This window comes from Acinonyx jubatus, chromosome C2 (genome assembly GCF_027475565.1).
Source record: "Acinonyx jubatus isolate Ajub_Pintada_27869175 chromosome C2, VMU_Ajub_asm_v1.0, whole genome shotgun sequence".
Taxonomy (NCBI): Eukaryota; Metazoa; Chordata; class Mammalia; order Carnivora; family Felidae; genus Acinonyx; species Acinonyx jubatus.
The window spans coordinates 33,891,494-33,913,179 of NC_069384.1; positions in this window are offsets into that span (position 1 = coordinate 33,891,494).

Here is a 21,686-nt window from a genome sequence, read left to right on the forward strand (position 1 = left end):
AAAACCTAGACACATCCCTCCACCCCCACTGCCAACCCCAGCATACAAAGTTAAAGCCATTTGCTCGCTTTAAACTGAAGTTTTGTTTCACTTTATAGACTTGATAGAATTATTCTGAAGGAATAATTTCACTGCCTAAGATGCAGTGTCTCAAATTTCTAGTTATAACAATGGTTAAAATGAGGGTTAGGGATCAAAAAGAGTTCATTTGACCATATAATCCCTGTTATCTATTAAAACAGATTATATAAATTGCACTCAGTAAGGCAAAGCTGTACCATTATTTGATTTGCAAAAACAACACACGTTCACTCTTCAAAACACAAAAAGATGGCACAGGCTTTGGCAGAATTATGTGCAGATACCATAGCTAATACTTTGAAAGAAATCCAAACTGATCACAAAGCCTTTTAGAAGACCATAATTAAAAAAAGAAGGAGAAAAGAAAATCAGCAATGTTAAGGGAGATGAAAAATATGCTGATCAAATTAGTCTCAGAATCTAGTATTTAGTTGATAAAATAGCTTTATTTTAGAAACCCTCAGGAAATGAATGGATGGCAAGGGTTAATACAAATGTGACCTTCATTAATGGAGAAGAACAGCATCAACTCTGTCGACAATTAATCTTTCAACTGTGTTTGAGTAAGGCGACCGACCCTTCTAAGTCCGTACCCTTAATAATACTGTGCAACATTCCTATGTGCTACCACCAGTGTTTGATGGGAATAAACTGAGAATGACTAGAAAAATCTGCCAATTTCTGTATGTGCAGAGTAACACCAACCTTAATTAGACAGCTGGGAATGGAACCCTAGCTGGAATTTTGCACTGGTGACCATGAATTGGGGACACTGTCTTTGGTAGAGTGACAGCACAAGCAGAGCCCTGAGTACCTTAGATGTGAAGATCTTAAGAATAAAAGAATTTCTTTGCTTTGATTATACCTGACTAACCAAAAGGATGGCTAAAACCACTTTTTTGTCTGGACCAAATGCAGACATTTCTCAAACCCTCAACAGTCCTCATTTAAAGTTGGAAAAACCAATTAAGCCCCTAGAAGCTGTGTCAACCCAGAAGCTGCACATGAAGTCAAAGGTGGCAAGATAAACCCAATTTGACATTCATAATCATTCATAACTCAACATCAGAAATTATATACCCCATGGACCGAAGACACCCTTGTGAAGTCCAGGGTTGTGCAGGGATGTCAGTTGAGCAGGTATATCAACCCAGAGTTGATGCATGTGTCAGTTTTCCAGATAATAGTATGGGGCAACGTCCTAGGGATATGTTGGAAGAATACCAATTATGGCAACTGGTGATTCAACATATTCTTGCCCTTCTGTTCTTGATAAAGATTTCTTTTGGTAAGCCTCACTCAACATATTTTCAAAGGAAATGCACCAGGCTGTCCATTGTAGACAACCTCCCAGGATAATTATAATGTCTAAAAAATATAAGTTGGCCCTTCTTGCTAAGGATAATTCTATCAGAAACATGTGTTGCTGAAAACACTATGGACTTATATAACAGAGACCTAGATCTATGCTCCAATCTGCCACAAACTGGCTTCTTACCTCATTGGTAAAATGAACCATATCAATAGTATTAAGTGACTTGCTATTCAAGTAAGCTTTTAGAAACAAAACATGGTAAATAGCAAACATATATATGCATGCATGTACATATACACAAATATATTGAATTTCTGCTTCAAGGGAAGCAAAAATGAAGGACGCATCATCTACATACTCCTCTAAAGTTAGTCTCTAGGACCCCTCAATAGAGATTCTAAGGTAGCTAAAAGCTACTTGAAGTTGATATTATTTACAAATGTGTTACCACAAGACAATGTGTTTTTAACAATATCAAACAATTTTTTATAAATCTGACTTTTGATGGGGCAGCTGGTTGGCTCAGTTGGTTCAACATCCGACTCTGGATTTCAGCTCAGGTCATGATCTCACAGTTCGTGGGTTCGAGCCCCATGTCAGTCTCTGCTTCTCTCTCTCCCTCTCTCTCTCCACCTCCCCTGCTTGCTCTCATTGTGAAAATAAGTAAATAAACTTTAAAAAATATATTTAAATTTGACTTTTGATACCCCAACTACACAAAGTACATATTCAACAGTACTTTCTGGAAAAAAAAATGTGGGGAAATCACTGATTCCTTACAACATTTTAATCTAATTCTATCAGTTTAACGTTCATTAGAGGAATCACAAAATTTCACTGATTTATAAGAGAAAACTGAGTAGAAACACAAACCAATTGAGCCATAATTCTGAGTGTGAATGAATTCAGTGTAGGATTCAATCTTTATGAAAAGGAAAATAATTACAAGGAACTATCAAAATAGGCTTGAAAAGAACAAAATTACTTACAGGTAATGTCAAGGCTTCTAAGAGAAGCAAAGTCAGATCTAATCTTCCCTTGTGTAAAGTCACTTCAGAGAGGGAAGGATTTCTATCTCCTCAGTGAGTCAATGAATCTGTAACCAGATGAAATCCCTTCACCTTAAGGTGGAGTCCTATATCTCACTTGTGCAAGTAGAATGACTCAGATGGTTATGGCTAAAGGCTTATATTAGCAATGAGAATGTCTACAAGGTTCACTATTCTCAAATAATTAGAGAAAAAATAAGAAATTAAAAAATTAATATAAAGTTACTTTCAGAAGGGTAAAAAAAAAATTCTTGAGCGTTATTGGAGACCTCAAACTGATTAGTCACAACAGATCTACTATTTATTACATACAAGGAATAGAAATTATGAGGTAGTCCTGGGAGTGTGAGACCCAAGAAACATTGTTTTGTATACAATGATAAATATGTGCATAATAAATATATTAATCATAACTAAACATATATTAAATATAATATATTTAATATAAATATGATATATTAATAATATAATGAATATATTGATAAATCCTGGTTATCTGAGAAAACTAAGTAATTACATTATGATGGGAGGTTTATGATATTAGAAAAGGAAGAGAAAATGCAATGATTTCATTAGTCAAAGGGAGCTAATCCCAAAATACATCAATTATATTCTTGGTTCTGCCAGATCCTGGGCAAACTTCAATGGAATAAATACTATAATATTCTAAAACTGATATGAGCTAACTTTCAACCTTTGCCTAGGTGTCTAACTTCTCATTAAACTAGCAAAGTTTTTTTGTTTAATTGAATGCCCAGAGGAAGTTTATTACTATATTCAGCTTATGAAAATCTGATTCAAAATAGATACAGCTCCCTACTCAAGGCGCTTGCCTTATAATTTCTAATTTATTAATTTATCCTCATTACTGTCATTTCCATTTTATGTGTGAGGAAACTAAGAGACAAAGGTTTTGGTTCACTTGTTTAATACAGCATATGGTATATGTGATGTCAAAAGAAAGACATTCCAGAGAAGGCAAAATATGAATTGAATATTAGAAAACAGAGAGAAGATAGCCTGGTCAAAGAGAAATGACATGAGGAAGACTTTCTGACCAGATGAAGCTGCTTCTGGGCTTTTGAACAGAGAGAGACACAGACAGAGAAAAAAATAATATTTCAGAGGCTGTGTGTTATTGGAGAAAAAATATTAAAGTGTAGCAACAGAAAAAGTTAGTCTGGCTCTCTGTCATGAAATGTTTTGAAGGCCAGGGTCAGAAACATACATTTTTCACTGTAGATCACAGAGGAAACACTACAGGATTTTAAGCAAGGATATTTGTATTTCCAAAATAATATTTCTCGTTAAAATGTTGAAAATTGTTGATAGGCAACAATTCTGAAATTAGAAAATTTTATTATAGGGTTCTTTTTCTTGCCCCATCTTCATTCAGATATCACTGGTATACAACATTGTGTAAATTAAAGGTGTACAATGTAATGATGGTATATCTCCATAATTGCTTGGGTATATATGTGAAAATATTTAAGATCTACTCTCTTAGCAACTTTCGAGTATATAATACATTATTATTAACTATAGTCACCATACTGTACAGTCAATTCCAAAAAGTTACCATCTTATAACTGGAAATTGAGAACCAATGATCAACATCCCCACATGTCCCCCCAACCCTTGGCAACCACCATTCAATTCTGTTTGTATGAGTTCAGCTCTTTTAAATTCCACATATAAGTAACACCATATATTATTTGTCTTTGTCTACTTGACTTTTTTCTCTTAGAATAATACCCTCAAGGTTTATCCATGTTCTTGCAAATGACAGGATTTATTTCCTTAATGGCTGAATAATATATACCTACCTACCTACCTACCTACCTACCTACCTACCAACAAATATACCTATCTAATCTCACGTTTTCTGTATCCTTTCATCTGCCAATGAACACTGAGGTTGTATCCATGTTTTGGCCAAAGTCAGTAATGTGGGTGCATAGGTGGAGGGACTAGATGCACATGTACACCACATGCACAGCACACACACAGCAGTGGGATTCATCTTTGAGGATCTAGGCTGGCATCTTGCACTCACATAGCAAGTTACTCCCACTGTGTGACTGATAATGGTAGCCTCTGCCCTTCTTCCTTATTCCACACCATCTCTAAATATCTCAGCTTTGCTGGTCTCTGGATGTGGTGAAAATGAAGTCGGTCCTTCATGCACTGCCCCCAAAGCCTGGGAAAGTTGGTTGCTCACCCTATTCTTCCTTTCTGGAGAGGGAAGCTCTTTCCAGCCTGAGTTGCTTCTTAGAACCGAGTTCTTCCCTGGTGCTGAGCAGTACCAGCCTAAGAAATGGGATGATACAGGCAATATAAAACTGTTTTTTCTTACCTTTTTGTGGAGTTATTCTCAGGTTTTTAGTTCATTGTGTTGCTACAGTTTCTTAGGTGGACTCTAGAGCTCTCCCAGAGCTATATTTGTTTGTAGATAGTTGTCCAATTGATGTTCATTGTAGTGGAACAGTCTGTAATCTCCTATTCTTCCATGTTTGTGACATCACTCCATATTATGTTTATTGATTTGCATACATTGAACAATCCTTACATCCCAAGGATAAATCACATTAGACCATGGAGGATGATCCTTTTAATGTGCTGCTGAATTTGATTTGTTAATAGTCCATTGAGAATGTCTGCATCTGTATATATCAGGGATATTGGCCTATAATTTTCTTTTCTGGTAGTATACTTATCTGGATTTGGTATCAGGGTAATGCTGGCCTCACAAAATGAGTTTGGGAGCATTCCTTCCTCTTCAATTTTTTGGAGGCATTTGCGAAGGATATGTCTCTATTCTTCTCTAAATGTTAGGTAGAATTTACCCATGAAACCATCTGGTCCTGGGTTTTTCTTTGTTGGTAAATTTTGATTAGTAATTCAATCTTCTTACTCATTGGTCTGTTCAGATTTCGTATTTCTTCATGATACAGTCTTGGTAGGTTGACTGTTTTTAATAATACATGCATTTCTTCTAGGTTATCTAATTTGTTGGCATATAATTGTTCCTAGAGTTTCTTATGATCTTTTTGTAGTTGTATGATTTCAGTTGTAATGATTCCTCTTCACTTCTGATTTTGAGTCTTTAATCTTTCTTTTCTTAGTCTAGCTAAAGACTTGTCGATTTTGTTTATCTTTTCAAAAATTCAGCTCTCAGTTTCACTGATCTTTTCTATTATTTTTCTGGACTCTATTTCATTTACTTATGCTCCGACCTTCGTAATTTCCTTCCTTCTGCCAACTTTGTACTTAGCTGCTTCTTCTTTTTGTACTTCCTTGAAGTGTAAATTTAGGTTGTTTAACATCTTTTTTTTCCCCTTAATGTGGGCATTAATTGCTATAAACTTCCTCCTAAGAACTGCTTTTGCTGCATAACTGCTGGCATGTTGTGTTGACGTGTTGTCTTTCCATTTTTATGTTAAGATATTTTTTTATTTCCTCTTTTATCTTTGATCCATTGGTTTTTCAGAGGTAAAAGGCTATTTCCATAATCCATGCATTAACAATACCTGATTCAGGACAGATGCAGAAAAGGTGACAGAATTAAAACATATGGAGGAAAAGAAATCAATAGGACTTAATAATGATTTGACACGGGTAAGAAGGAGAAGCCAAATGTGATTACCAAGAATCTTTTTTCTAAGTAGAAGAGCAAGTTGCATAGCAAAAGAATACAGAGCAAGTACAGATTTGGTGTGACAAAAATGGTGCATCCCGAGTTTAGGCACATAAGTTTGATAAAACTCATTGCTCTGGCAGGTGGCTTGCTGTTATTTGTGAGCCTCTGTAATTGATCTGGGAATTTAGAGCATAGAGGTGATTTGACATTCTGATTGGATATTTCTTTTGTGACCTCAACAGGGGCTTTAAAGTGGTGAACCAAAAACATGACAAAGAACTACCCTAGAGTGTAGCCTTTTTGGAGTCTTGAATAAATGGCTGGTGTGTTCATCAGGGTCTCTCCACTCTACGTCCTCAGCTCTCCAGTCCCTACCATCACTGTTCAACTCATAGAATATTTGTTCAACTGACAGCCCCTGGTAACGGGCCTTGTAGAGTCTTGAAATGTGCAGGACAGCTTACAGTTCATTCATAGATTGGAGGCACCATTATGCTAGTTTCTAGACTATTCTCTGTGATAATTTGCCCTGAAAATTATGGCTGCCTCAGCAGCCTAAACTGACCTGTTTATCTCCATCCAGTGAAACTACTGTCCTCTGCTTGGGCTCCACTTCCTGAACCAAAGTTTGAGAAGTATCTTCAGGCAAAATGCAAAGCAAATGTGAAGCTTATTTTCTAAATTCCCTTTCCATTAAGGATCATAGTCCTATCCAAAATTTTGTTCAATATTTAAAGAAGTTGCTTTATTTATTTTGTCCAGTTTCATACTTCTTAATGGCAGAAGGGCAGCCTATTATTCTGTTATGTTCAGAATCCCACAGTATAAAAATTTTAACAGATACTACTTAATTACCCTCCCTAAAAGTTCAACAGGCATTTAGATAATCTGTACAGAGTTTTCAAAATGCAAGAAAAACAAAAAGGATTAAGTTCGTAATTATTTCATTTTAATATTATTTATTATTATAATGTAAAAATATCAATACTTAGTATTATTAAGTTTTTAACTTAAACATTTACTCTGTACCTGTGAAATGCTACAGGATGGAAATGTAAAGAAGAGATATACTGCAAGGACTTCTCAAAAATACACGTAGTCTACTTGGAAAGGACATATCCACACAAGCAATTTTAAAAAGTGATCAAAGAGGATAGGATATGAAGCAATGCATGGTGGCTGATAAAGAAAGACATGAGATTAAGCTCCAAAATAGAAGATAATGTTTATATGTAATAGGATTAATTTTCCATCATGTCTCATTCCTAGAACATCCTCTACAATCTAAGGATGGAAAAACAGGCTGGATAAAACAGGCTATATTTAAATCCTCTTTGTGTAACTCCTAGGAGTGGAGAGAGCAGGAAAAACATCACACCAGCATTTATCAAAGTCTATTTCACAAACTGCAGGGCATTCCTCATGGAATAGTTTTGAGATATTCACAAAGGACTCAGGAATTGTGAAGTCAGAGAGAAATCCTATGATAAAATCTCCTAATTAATGTGTTTTAATGCAGTATTTTACAAATTTGTGAAACAGAAAAAAATTATTCAAATATATAAATTAATATGATCTATACTGACATATGATTATTACGGCACTAAAATAATATGAGTAATCTTTGAATCATAGTTTGATAAATCCTGCATTATGTTACTTAGACGTGCTATGAGAGACTATTTAAAGAACAAAGCCTGTGGACACCATGATGCAGCTTTCTCCTGAGTCAAACTGACTAGTGGGGCTACTGAAAGATTCTACATTAAATGGTCTCCAAGACTAGAAAGATAACAAAGCTATTGACCCTGTAACCAGACATCTCAAAAGGAGACACATGAGAACTATGTTTAGGCAGATGGACACACTTTTCACAGAGTAACTTAGAAGTTAGCGTGCAACAGAGAAATTGAAGTCAGGGCATATTATTCCAGTATCGAAAATTCAAAGGTCAACAAACAAGAAGACAAATTGCAGTATTCGGGTGAAACAGGGCAGCATGCCTCTTAGTCAGCAATATTATGGAAGGTATATCTGTACTAATGGAAAAGTCAGAAACAGGATGGTGAAAAGATCAGTGTAGTAGCAACATCAGCAGCCCAGTTAGACCTTTTTATTAAGAAGAAAATAGAGTAGAGACTTAAGGAATACAGAAAAGATTGTGATGGGATCCACCATTGAGCTCAAAAAAGATTTCACAGCATATATTACAACCATCAGGTGCAGCAGGGGATGGCTAGCCTGAAGAATAGTAAGAGAATAAAAATAGAGATTTTCCTCTTACGAACCTGTAGCTCAAAGTTTATTAATCATGAAAAAATTAGTGATTTACTAGAGGAGTCAAACTGGTGTTGATGACATATAGGTATAAATTATTTGCAAACCTATATTGCTTAGCTAATTACCTCATAGGTTATTCTCTCTCATTAATTCATAATTTGTTATTATTCATTGACCACTAATATGTAATTCTGTTGTAATTCACATATAGGTTGATGTTAAAATGGAAATGTTTAAAATTGGGTAAAGTTCAGTCATGATCTTGGTGCCTGGATAAAAACCAACCTTGACTATGTCTAGGAAATGATAGTTAACTAGGTAACCTGCCTGTATTTACTTTATTAACTGCTAGATATTTGTGTCTCATACTTTACCATCAAAGAAACATGGTGATGTTGAAATATCTTCAATAAAATATGGGTTTAAAGGCATTTTTCAGGGTGGTAGCCTTGTGCTGAGTTTTGATTTTATAGGTGTAAAATATGATGAACATCTAGTTATACCATTAAAAAACAGATTTGTGTCCTAATTATTAGTGCAATACTCAAACAATGATGGGCCAACATGAAAGTTGTCTTTGCATAGAAAAAAGCTACACTTTCTAGGAAACATTTCTTGATCTTTTGCTTTTTGTTGACTTTTTTCCAGTTACACCTGTTATGAAATGGAAAAGGAACTGTTATGCTTGCATTTTTTAAAAATTTCAATCTGGCTAAATGTATCTAAAATATTCACAAAATTAAGCTTTTTCAGTATAAAAAAAAACATGGTTTCCTAAATTGTTTACAAGAGTGACTGTATGCCGATGGAGATATTTTGAGCACAAGGTGCAGCAGAATTTTAAATAACTTCCTCTCTCTCCTCATCAGTGTCTATATGATTTCTAATCATTCCTCCACACATCAGCTGTGATGAGAATGAATCCAGGTGTGATGAACGTGATGTTCTTTTTATTCTGAAGGACGTTTATTTTTATTTATGCCATTGTGTTTAGGCTTTTCAAGCAATATTTAGAACAAATAGGCATACAAAGCTTCTAAGTTAAACCTTCTGCCAGCTCCATTTCTGGAGTTGGGACAGGATTTCTTCCTGTTTGGATAAAGGTTTCCAACTGGAATAGCATGAGTGAGGCCAGAATACTAATTCTCAAATTGCCCTTCGTCTGCTGTGTTGTAAGGGAATATTTTCTCCGTGGTTCTATCTGAAGTTCTAAAACTCTTTAGAAAAATTGAAAAGAAGAAAATACATATTTCCCAACATCAACTTCCGTTAAAAGAACAACTTTTCAAGCACAGATGTAGATCCATAGATAGAGCTGTTATGGCAAGAGGAACTTTCTGTAATTATAGGTAATCATGCAAACCCCCTTGGAACACAGATTCCATTTCATTTTTTGTTCCTGAGATTACAGAGATTTGGTAAAAGGGGTATTTTCACTTATCAAGCTAACAGCAGATATTCTGAAAAGCTTAGCATATCTTTTATTAAGCATGCATTTGTTCACTAAACAAGTTATTCTTGCTTATTTTCACAAGATAATAATTTTGAAACTCAATCCGTCCACAAGTCTGGTGCTGTGCAAATAAGAAGAATAAACAAGAGCCAACTGAAGAAATAAAGCTGAATGTTAGGAGCCCACTTGATGACACCCAGGAAATGGTTATATTTGATTGATACTTATTAAAGCTCCATGTTTAAGTCTATTAAGATGCATTTCATTACCTCTGCCATATGCAAATTGGCTTTCAAACTTTCCACAGTAGCAGGATTTATTGTACAGTTCAAAGAATGATTGTATCTGCCTTCTGGGCTTGGTATAGTCTAATTTCATAATATATACACAAACAGGATTTGTTCTTGGAGTAACACTGGGACAGTTTCAGAGCTGTAAGTCAGGTGCTTGATGAGCTCCTGAAAATATTTGTTTAGTATTCCGAATAATACATATAATTTACAGTGTTATCCTGAGATAACGAGGAAATGTTATTTAAAATAACAGCTTACTTAGTAAACAGAGGTTCCAGAGGAGATACTACCCAGCTATCACGAGGCACCATACATTCATTTTAGGTAAGCTCATATCTATAACTCATGTCCTGAGAAAATTATGAATATTGTTGTGAATTGGCTGACATTCTGCTCAAATAAGATTTCTCTAGCAGCTACAAAAATGCAAAAGAATTAATTGCTTTAAAAATGATTTCTTGCATTGATAAAAATTACATTTTACTTGAAGGGAAGCCGGGGGGGGGGGGGGTGGAAACTCTTAAAGGCCACCAGCAAGGTATAATCAAAATATGTTTGAAATAATTATAATGTAAACCATTCAAAATATGTCCACTTTCATCAAAGGTTAGATTATACAGAGATATTACTTACATATATCAATATTCACATGAATTTTTAAATCTTAATTTTTTAATTTAATTTATTCTTTCCCATAAAGGATGAGGTAAACCTAAATATCTCATACACTTTATTTCAACAGTTAACTTTGAAATTTAGGCAGCTGGATTATTGGTTCTTCTATTATAAAAAAAAAAATTATTAGGGGCGCCTGGGTGGCTCAGTTGGTTAAGCGTCTGACTTCGGCTCAGGTCATGATCTCCAGATTTGTGAGTTCGAGCCCTGCATCGGGCTCTGTGCTGACAGCTCAGAGCCTGGAGCCTGCTTCAGATTCTGTGTCTCCCCTTCTCTCTGACCCTCCTATGCTCATGATCTGTCTCTCTCTGTTTCTCAATAATAAATAAACGTTAATTTTTTTAAATAAATAAATAAAATTAAAAATTCATTAATTATCAAATCTACATTTACTGTATTTTCTGATCACCCAGGTCTTTAATTAAATTATAACATTTCAAAATATAATTTCAGTTAGTTGTTAATCTAGTTGCTTTTGAGGTACCTGTGACCAAGATAATTAAACATGAAAACATATTATTCTACACACAAAATAGGTATATGTATATGTATTTATGTACATACATCTAGAAATTCCAAAATAAATATATACTAAATATAGTAGTTAAAATAATCACAATGAATACAGATATTCTTCTGCCTACATATCTACCTTAGAGCAATGTTTGGTGGAGTCTTGTAGCTATGAGAAAGAAGACCTAACTCCTTTCATTATTAAGTTTCTATTTCCTCATCATTGTTTTAGTGAATCGTTTTTTATGCCTAGTCTTGTAATATGAGAGTGGTAGTGAGATTTGAATATAATAAATTAAACTAGATAACTTTAAGGAAAAACAAAATTTGAAAAATTTCAAAAAACATGCTCTGTTAATTAAGGCATGATTCTAAATAAATGTTTTCAGTTATAATTGATTGTTCATAGTATTAAATATATTAAAAATATATGACTACTTTAAATTCCCCCCCAAAGATTAAAGTTTATTTCTCCATTTTGAGCTTTGTACCTACATCAATTTTATTTATTTTACAAGAAAATCAAAACTTATTCCAAGTTTTGTTTTTTATTTATCATTTAGATGTGTCATCATTAAATAAATATATTTCAAAATATATTTCTCTTTCATCTACTTTGGAGCCTGTTGAGGCCTACTGGGAACAGGACCATTAAAATGAGCGGTCCAAGGCCATTTTTGCTGGCTATAAGCAGGGTCTCTGGAGCCAGAGGAAGCACATGGCTCTTCTTAAAATTGAAGACGCTCATGCTCGAGATGAAGCTGAATTCTATTTAGGCAAGAGACGTGCTTATGTGTACAAAGCAAGGAACAACACTGTGACTCCTGGTGGCAAACCAAACAAATTCAGAATAACCTGGGGAAAAGTAACTCATGCTCATGGAAACAGTGGCATAGTTCATGCCAAATTCCAAAGCAACTTTCCTGCTAAAGCCATTGGCCACAGAATCCAGGTATGCTGTACCCCTTACTGAAAATAAATAAATAAATGTGTACATTAAAATAAAAAATACAGAAGATGAATGAGGGAATTAAATTAAAGTGAATAAAGAATAGAATAAATATAAGTATCAATAAGAGATATTTGTACAGTGCTAAAGTTTTCTTTTTTTTTTAATTTTTTTAATGTTTATTTATTTTTGAGAGAGAGAGACACATAGTGCAAGTGGAGAGAGAGGAAGACACAGAATCTGAAGCAGGCTCCAGGCTCTGAGCTGTCAGCACAGAGCCAGACGCGGGGCTCAAACCCACGAACTGTGAGATCATGACCTGAGCTGAAGTCGGACACTTAACCAACTGAGCCACCCAGGTGCCCCTAGCTAAAGTTTTCTTAAACATGCACACACACCTACACACGTGCGCACACACACACACACACACACACAACCAAATGACAATCCAATGTCCTTTCTATGACCTCTAGGTAAATACCTCCCTCACACCAAGGAAGAAAGACCATTTTATTTCATAGTGCTTCTAGCAAGAGCTGAAAACTGAACTAGATAACCTCCATCTGCCCCCTTAGATGGCCCCATTCTCTCCATTTCTACTATCATTGACCACCATCAATTAGACTACTCCCATATCTGCCATCACACATGTACATCTCTCATCACCATCTATGATATTCAGTGGAAAGATTAAAAAGTATTTTCCAAGGGCATCTGAGTGGCTTAGCCGATTAAGCCTCTGACTTGATTTTGGCCCAGGTCATGATCTCATGGATGGTCATGAGATGGACCCCCGCACACATCTGGATTGATTTTCTCTCCCTCTGCCTCTGCCTCTCTTCCCTGCACACACATGCTCTCACTCACTCTCACTCTCTCAACATTAAAATAAAAAGTATTTTCTAGGGGCACCTGAGTGACTCAGTTGGTTAAGCGTCCGACTTGGGCTCAGGTCACAATCTCACGGTTTATGAGTTTGAACCCCGTTGCTGGGCTCTATGCTGACAGCTCAGAGCCTGGAGCCTGCTTCCAATTCTGTGTCTCCCCCTCTCTCTCCCTGCCCCTCCCCTGCTCATGCTCTGTCTCTCTGTCTCAAAAATAAATAAACATTAAAAAAAATTTTAAGTATTTTCTGTAAGAGAACATCCCTTGCATATCAGTATTTGTCTGTTCCACTTGTATCTCTTCTACATAGAATGATAGGCAGACAAGTCAGAGGAAGGCTCAAATCTTTTTAGTTCCCAATCTTGCCTCAGGCTTTTAACATTCTGGAAGCAATAGGAAAGAATGGCTAAATTTCACCTCCAACATGCTTTAATCTCTAAATGATCACAGGCAAATAAATGTTTTATCCTAATTAACATTAGTTAATATTTGAATTTTATTTTGAATCTTTGAATATTATTTCAAAGATTTGAAAATTGTTGCAATTTTTTAGTTTCTTCATTGACAAAATAAAAAAAGTCATTAGTTCATCCAGTGCATGACAGGTATTCTCTACATCCTAGGTATGTGACAGAGAACACTCGAGAAGATCCCTGCTCTTCTCCAGCTGTATTCTCATGGGGTCAGAGGGCAGATAATACAAGAAAATTAATAAATAAGATAATGTTAGCCTCCTTAGCCTCAATTTACCCAATGTAAAATTACTCATCCTTTCACCTATTCATGAAATATTTATTGAGAGTTTATCATGTGCTGAGCACTGCTCCATTAGTTGTAAATAAACACAAAATATCCAGTCCTCATGTACTTACATTCTAATGCCATAGATAATAGCTTAAATAGCAGGTAAAACATATAATGTGGTAAAGGCTAATTTGTACCATACAGAGAAATAACCAAGGACAGTACAGAAGGAAGGCCAGGATAATGGAGGTAAAGATTTCAGGTTTTAATAAATCTGGGTAATCAAAGGGATGCCTCAGTAGCCCAGTCAGGTTAAGTGGGTTAAGGTCCAATTCTTGATTTTGGCTCACGTCATGATCTCATGGTTCCTAAGATTGAGCCCCGCCTGGGGCTCTGTGCAGAGAGTGTGGAGCCTATTTGGAATTCTCTCTCTCCATCTCTCTCTGCCCTTCTTCTATTCATGCATGTGGGCTTTCTCTCTCTCAAAATAAATAAATAAATAAACAAACATTTTTTTTTTAAATGCGGTAGTCAAGGAATTACTTTCTGTGAGTGTATTAGGTGAGCAAAATTCTGAAGGAGGTAAGGAAACAAGGCCTGAAAATCACCTGAGGTCAAAGTATTATGGATCCCTGGTTTGTTAAGAGTAGTAAGAAACCACCTGACTACATGGAGTAACCAAGGGAAATCACATTAGGGAAAGAGGAAAGAGAAGGACATGGGTGGAAGAGAGTAAACCTAATGGTTTAGAACTTTGTAGACCATTCTAAAGACTTTGACTTTTAATCTGAGTGAAGAAGACAAAAGCCAATGAAACATTCTAAAAAGACAGATTTCATATACTCTCACACATTAATAGGGAAGAGGAAAGAAGACAAATTAGGATGCTATCACAATTACCTGGATGAGAGACAAGCATGAGACATTGCTGGCATTTCACCAACACTGCAGCGGTAGGGGCGGTAAAGAGTTGTTGTATTTGGAAGGTAGTCAATGGGATTCACTGGTTATTAGATTTGGGGAATGAGAGAAAATGAAGAAATGAGGATAACCTTAAGATTATTTGCCTGAGCCCCAGAAAGAAGGGAGTTGCCATTAATGAAGATGGAGAATCAGGCATGAAACAGTTTTGGAGAAGAGATAAGAGTTCTCATGTCGGGATGAGCACTGGGTGTTGTATGGAAGCCAATGTGACAATAAATTATATTTAAAAAAAAAAGAGTTCTCTTATGGGCATATAGTTTAAGATATTAAATATGCATCTAGGACATCTAAGTATGGAGATGAATATAGAAATTTGAAGCTCAGGAGAGAGCTCCAGGTGGGAGGTATACATCTGAAAATCACATTTAAAATCACAAGAGTGGATGAAAAGGTACGACAGTCACATTGAATTATACCTCATGGTGTTGCTAAAGAGAATATTCTCAGACCTTTGCACTTTACCTAACACAAGTTTGGCCTTTAATATATGTTAGCTATTACTATTATTTAGGATTCTGCTTTATATGCAACTACTTTTTATCCATAACTGTCGTAACACTCAGTAACTACCAGAAGCCACGGTGCCAAGCCTAATTAAAGTGTGCTACCACTTGTATTTGAGGTAATATACCATAGATAGCACAAGTCTCAAAAACAGGTGAAAATAAAAGGCTTTCCTAGGATGGCATGAAGGTGAAACACTATACTCGACAGCGGTTTCATGGATATTCAGCTCTGCAGCATCTCTTCCTCATAATCATTAAGTAGATGTACATGCCAGGTTGACACGCCCTCCAAAAAATAGGTTTATATTGCTCTGTGGTCATTCAGAATCAAACTCAGAAGCAAGTTAATTGGCATGTGAAAGACATGAAAAATTTAATTTGGCCATATTCCATAAGGGAATTAAATATAATGACTATCAAAAAATAGGGGCACCTGAGTGGTTTAGTTGGTTGACCCACTTGATTTCAGCTGAGGTCATCATCTCAGAGGATGGAGCCCCACGATGGGCTCCACAATGAACATGGAGCCTGCTTACGATCCTCTTTCTGCCTCCCCTCCCCGGCTCCCTCTCTCTCTAAAATAAAAAAGTAAACACCTAAAACTTCAAAATAAGTAAATAAATACTACCAGAAAATAGAGAAAATGTGTTGGGGAATGTTCCATTACCTTTCTTTGCTTATGTTTCTCACTTGAGGACTTTTCGTTTAATTAGCAGGGATAAGGCATACTCAAGCATTTTCCAGTTATTTCAAAATATAACTATTTTTAAGATTGTCTTGAATCATAACCTTATTGTACTATAATAAAAAAAAGAGGCGCTATTAAAGACTAACAAGTGTTCTCACAACCACGTTGCATTGATCTGTAAAAATGGGCTTTTTGGGTGGCAAGAGATTAAGAGTGATTTAAGTTCCATTCCCAAGAAAACACTAATAAAATCTGTGGTAACATTTACTGGTCTCTGCATGTTTTTCCTTTATGTTTCAACCAAATTTGGCAAAGCAGGTTTTCACACTCAAAATTTTTAAGTCAATATCAGTTGTGGTTTTCTTATTTTTCTCATGTGAATCACCATTAAATCAGAGAGCAAAATGAAAATCAGTATTCTCTTGATCAATCCTTATGCTTCCATACAAGTTCCAAGACACAAAGCATAGACACTGAAGTGAGCAATCAGGAGCAAACCCTTATGGGCCATTGTTCAATAAACATTCTTGCACTTACGTTTGTCAGTTAACAAACATAACTAAGAGTATTAAATGTTAAGACACGTGTTACACAGGCACCTACACCTTCACAGACATTGAAAAGCTGCATCTGTTACATCACCTAGTGGGTAAAAAGAAAATAGCAAGACTACTCCCTGTGTAATTGGGGGCAGCCAAGTCAGATCTTATTTTTTTTGAGTTTACAGTACCTGACTAGACAGTCTGCAGAAGCAACTGGATAGTGGATATAGTAGTTTCTAATCTTAGGAGAAGGAGGTCATTATTCAAACATAAATTAATCTCCAGCATTGAGACAGAGAAAAAGAATCAGGTGATTCGACTAAAGCCGGTTTTTATGTTCTTTGTAAAAGCCAATCCAAGTCCTGTTCAAAGAGAAATGTGGCGCACGTGTTAATGGAAGATATCGTGCAAGAGCTACTTCTAATTTTATTTCTATATGAGTTGACCCAATGAGAATATCTTTTCTTCTTAACTAAAAATTTTAAGTTGATTTAAGTTGATTTAACTTCATTTATTTTGAATATGTGAAACATTAATGTAAATATCTTTTTTTTTTTTTTTACTTTCAGCAAGAGTTATTATTTCCCTAAGAAATCAGGAAGTAAAGCTAGATCCTAATATAGCAAAATCATGTACAGGCATGTGTTTTAGGGGGTTCAAAAACCAGCTTGTAAGGCAATTTGTAGATTATTCAAAAATCCATTTACTCTCAGGAACAAATGTGATTAAAATATTTTGCCATAGAGAAAAGAAGGTGGCTAATCAATGTCAAAAATACATTTAACTGATAGTCGTAATTTTAAACCCCAATGCTTAACTATTGGTTAAGGATTTATATTCATACTGAGGACATTTTAATAGCACTTGGCTCTCCAAATTCTGAACTCTATGCTTTCCTAACAGAAAATATATGTGACCCAGATATGAAGCTTACAACTTGCATAGCACAATCCTCAGAACTGACAGATACATCATGCAGGTTTTTTTTTTCTTTTTATATAAAGAAAGATTAGCTGTTGTAGGAAAATTTTACTTACTGGAGAGACAACCAGAAAATTAAAGAAAGAAAGCTCACATATTCCCACAGTGCCAACAGGAAAAAGATGCACATATTCTAATCAACTTGTATGAATTTTTTTTCTTCACCTTGCTGATGAATAGTTATGCAACTGAGAAGCAGACACGAAACCTGTCAACAATTTTAACATGATTAGTTAAGGAGAATTGCTGCTAGTTCCTCTTACACTGATCTGAAGCATTAATATAGTTAGCTTGGGCAAGCTCGTCAACCAGGTCATCTGCCTTAGGCATGAACCTGGCATACAGCATTTGTGATAATCCTTTGCTCGATTCCAACTGTCAAGCGACTCTAATGCTATTTTTCTTAGGTGTCAGTGTAATTGCCCCTGACTGAAAAGTGACTTAGTTTCTTGTTGTTCCACATATCTGTAGCTTCTTGCCCCAGGGACTTGTCCCAGGCTTCACTCATGTAATGTTCCATTAACTATGGTTAACCAGGAGTAGACTTAAATAGCCTGAATATATTTTCTTAAAATGGGAAAAATAAAAGAACTGAATTTCAATTAGTCAAAGTATTTTTCAGGTGGGTGGGTATGGATGTGGGCTGTTGTACACATGTACGTGTTTCTTCCCTCTATCATTATTGATAAAAATAGGCAAATGATAGTAATAGGTATGTCAATATTATCATGAGCTCTGGATCATCCATAGGCCAACAATAAAACTTCTGTTTCTCACTACCAAATAAAGTTTAACAGACACTGACTGCTATAAACATGAATCAAAAATTAATGTTAAGGCAATAATTTGGAAACATTAAAATATTACATTTACAAAGATCTTGATCGTGGCATTTTTATAAAAATAATGAATAGAAAATAATTATATAGGACCTGTTAAGTATCTAAAACATGAGAAAGGTCTAAACTTATTTCAACAGGAAAATGTTCACGATATATTATTAAGTGAATAAGCAAATTAAAAAAAAATATTAATATGATTTTGTTCAGAGAAGGAAGGGTAAATATTCGTAAGTGTGTATGTAAACACAGAAAACTATCTTAAGGATATACTACAAAATGTTAGTGGTTGTTATTCCTTGATAAAAGGAGTTTACATAATTTTTTATTCCTTCTTTATTACACGTTATATTGACAAAATTGTGGTATATCCATACAATGAAATACTACTAACAGTAAAAAGGAACTAATAATACTGGTTCTTTCTACAAAACATGTGAAATTCAAATGCTGTACTGTTCATTTTATGGTTTTGATAATTAAACTATGGCATGTAAGCTGTTAACATTAATGAAAGCTATATCAATGCTACACTATTTTGCACTTTTCTAGAAGTCTAAAATTATTTCAAAATAGATTTTAAGTAATAATCGTGCTGAATGAAAAACTCTAGACAAAACAAGAATTATGCAACGTGATTCTATTCATGTGAACCTTCTAGAAAAGTAAAATCTACAGCAACAGAAGCAGATAAGTGGTTGGTTTGAGCCAGATCGGAGCAGAAATTAACTCCAAAGAGGCATAAAATAATTTTTAGATGTGATACAAGTACTCTAGACTGTCATGACCTTTCCATGACTGTATATATATTACCAAAACTGATCAAACTGTATACTTAGAATGGGTGTATTTTATGAAATATATATTATATTCAATAAATATATTAACAAAAGACTATATATAGATATATTCATACACATATGCAAAGATGTATATACAAAGAAGTTCACTGTAGAATGGTCATAAGAAAAAGAAAAAAAAAACTTGATGATACCAAAATATCCAAATACCAAATATCCAAATACCAAATATCCAAAGTCATGCTTCATTCATACAGTTGGACACTGCATGTCTAGACATTCAAGAGAGAAAAAGAGCATATGCATATACTGAAATGGAAATATTTCTAAGATGCATTATGTAACAAAATGCAAACTATGTATGTGTGTATATATGTCTGTGTGTGTATGTATCATACACACACACACACACACACACACACAGTAAGGAACACTTTAAAAAGGGGGGAAATAACCATAATCTGTATCTTTTTCCATGAATATTGTAGGGAAGGAAGAAGTTCTCTCTACCTTCCCAGGTTCTGTAGTTGGACCTGAAAATTAAACTGACATAAGACAGCTTAATAGGAGAAAACGTATACATCTTATTTAATATTTCTATGTGCATGTGGGAGTCTTCAAAAGAAAATGAAAACCTGAAGGAGCCATTAGGTCCAAAAAAGCTAATATGCCTTTTGATTATGAGAATGTGACTTGGGCCAGGAGCAGTAAATTATGGGACAGTAACAAGGAAATATAAGGGGGCAAGACAAAGGTTATTTTAGTAGGTTTGTTTGTACAGATCCATTTTGGTGTCAACTCTCAGTCCCTGGTGATAAGAATGTTCTCTTCCTGGTACAAAGAGGGCACCTTTCTCATGGGAAATTCATGACCTGCTTTTAGGCAAAAAGGCAGAGGTCAGACAGTTCTTCATGCATCTGCTGTTTCTCTAGTGCCTTCACCTCAAAATAATCAATATGCCAAAGGGCATATTGTGGGGTGGCATGTTCTGAACCTCTTCAGTATAAAAATATCTGAAAAGCACAGAAAAAAATTACCAGTAGGACTAGGAATGGAGAATTTATTTCTTCCAATTTAAACTCATTTTTAATTTTAATCACATACATATACAGAAAAAAAAAAGCTAATTATCATTCTCCAGTATTTTTTCCCCTTCTGACTACTCTTTGCCAACTTTTATTAAGGTTTATAGGAGGCTGGCTAGGAATTACATTTCCCATCCTCTCTTGCAACAAAGTTGGATCATGTGGCTAAGTTTCTGCAATGAAAAGAGCAGAAGCCAGACATCCAATTACCTGGGCATTTCCTTATAACAAAATTGCTTGCTTTGTATCCTGTTTTTTTTTTTCCCTTCCAACAGGCTGTGGGATGGACATTAGCCAGGTTGGGCCATGCAGATGAGGAGAGCACCTCGGTGATAGTGCATTGTGAAGCTGAATTGAGCACAATGGAGCCGAGCTATCTGCTTTTTATCTTCTTCCTTCTTTGAAATTGTTCTCTGAGAGAAAATAAATATCTGTCTTTTGTACGTTCCTGCATTTTGAAATATTTTCACAGCAGCTTGGCCTATCCCCTAACAAAGACAGCATATATTCTGCTTTAAATACAGTTTAAATTTTAAAATTCAAGATCAAGAAAACAAGTATATTTTAAACTATGGTAATCAAAGTGTCTGTTCTATTAATTATTTGACCAATACACATAGTTCAATAGTATTTGAAACTCCCTTTTTGAATGGCATAGTAACTTAGCAGTTGACTTTTCTTACTCTTACACTTCAGCTCCCAAATTGTTCCTACTATAATTATGCCCAGAAAAAAAAATGACCCATTGTTATGTCTAAAGACAAAGGCTAGTTCTTTTCATTTCATTTCAGAGATTTTTTTGATATTCACTTTTCTTCATTTTCCTAGACAGTCCTCTCACAGGACAATACTTCATTTTGACAGCTATGATATTGTCACTTGTTTACTCCTCATCAGATAATAGACTTTGGTATCTGATTAGCTTTACTCTATTCTCAAAAGAAAAATGACATCCCCAGGCTAACATATCTTACTGATAGCTGTCAGTAAAATAACCTTTGGCACCTTCCCAATACTGCCCTAACAACTTCCACAAAACATACTGCAAACAAGACGAGCTGGATTCAAAAGTGGCATTCATAATTTGGAAAAAAGTTCCCAATAATGACAGTCTACAAACCTATAAAATTCTTAATTTGCAGGAAAATTGACTGGCTTGTGAGTTAACTTAATAATCAGGCAATACGCAGTTCTCATACCTTGTGTCACTATCAAAATTATTAGTAGGGTGCCCTTTACTCCCATGCAATTCCTCTGAAGACAAAATAGTTTCTATCTGAAACTCCTTTGTACAGTAATTTTAGAGCTTTCCACATCAACATTTAGAAACAAAGAATTGACTGCTTCTAAAACTCAATATTCTGTAAATAGATAGACCATTGCT